This window comes from Octopus bimaculoides, chromosome 18, assembly GCF_001194135.2.
Source record: "Octopus bimaculoides isolate UCB-OBI-ISO-001 chromosome 18, ASM119413v2, whole genome shotgun sequence".
In the NCBI taxonomy this organism is placed as follows: Eukaryota; Metazoa; Mollusca; class Cephalopoda; order Octopoda; family Octopodidae; genus Octopus; species Octopus bimaculoides.
Window position 1 is genome coordinate 15,678,465 of NC_068998.1, and position 1,344 is coordinate 15,679,808.

The window sequence follows — 1,344 nt, forward strand, 5'->3', positions numbered from 1 at the left end:
CATACACGCACACACACACACGTATACACGTATTCATAAATTCGTACAAACAACAGGTCTCTCTATCTCTTTATCTCTCTCTTTCTCCTTTTACCAAACCTTCACAAGCTTCTCTTTCACCCTCTCCCTCTTCCTCCTTCTCTCTCAAACTATATATTTCACTCCCTCAGTCTCTCTCCATCCACCTCCTTGTTCTCAATCCGCGCCATTACTTCAGAGTGAAAGACTGAAGAATGCAGAGTTCTCAGAGAACGAATTAGAAGATCGGCTGGAAATGATTCCAACGTACCTCCCTCTTCCTTCTTAAGATTTCTCATTCAATTTTTCTCGCTCACTCTTTCTCTTTGTTCACTTTCTCTCCTTTCCCCTATTCTTCCATCTATCCGTCTTTCTCACTCATTGCTTCTTTTTCTGTCTTCTTCCCGTCTCTCTCTCTCTCTCTCTCTCTCTCTCTCTCTCTCTCTCTCACCCTCTAACTCCTCGTCTTATCTCTCTAACCCTTCTCTCTCTCTTACTCGCTTTCACTCACTCTCTCTCTATCCCTCTCTCTCTCACTCTTCCTTTGCCTCTCATTCTTCTATCTCTATATCTTGATGTAGCAAAGTAACAAATAACAGATTCTTCAGTTCGGTACATTACATCTCACACATACATACACATCTATGTGCGTACATAGACACATACACACGAACACACACATAATAGCTTTCGATGTATACATACACGTAAGTAAACATATATTCATACATATGCTCACATAGAATCACCAACAGAGAAGTTCTATCATGTAGGGGAGCGATACTGAATAGACGGATCCGTGGATAGAGAGGCATATCAAGTAAGGCAACACTATCTATCTATCTATCTATCTATCTATCTATCTATCTATCTATCTATCTATCTATCTATCTATCTATCTGCCTGTGTGTGTGTGCTTGTCTGTCTATCTGTGTCTGTCTGTCTGTCTGTCTGTCTATCTGTCTGTCTATCTGTTTGTCTATCCATCTTTCTACTACTTACCTGACTGTCGGTATATATATATATATATATATATATATATATATATATATATATACACATACATGTATGCACACAAACACACACACATCACTCACTATTTCTCTCTCTTCATCACTCTATCTATCTATCTATCTATCTATCTATCTATCTATCTATCTATCTATCTATCTATCTATCTACTTGTCTTTTGCATGTATGTAGACACAAATACATACGTACATATATACATGCAAACACATGTATGTATGTATGTATGTACGTAATCATGTGTGCGTATCTATGTATATGTACGTGAGGTTGCATGTACACATACATGTGAATATA

At 37.9% G+C, this 1,344-nt stretch overlaps 1 protein-coding gene across 1 annotated transcript in view; it reads left to right on the plus strand.

Annotated features, from left to right (window-relative positions):
- Positions 1 to 267: 267 nt before the first annotated feature.
- Positions 268 to 1,344, plus strand: part of LOC106870641 (uncharacterized) — a 133,163-nt gene continuing 132,086 nt past the window's right edge. Inside the window, exon 1 of the mRNA XM_052974538.1 lies at positions 268 to 838. The gene's annotated coding sequence lies outside the window, so the exon portion shown is untranslated. The remainder of the gene's footprint in view (positions 839 to 1,344) is intronic.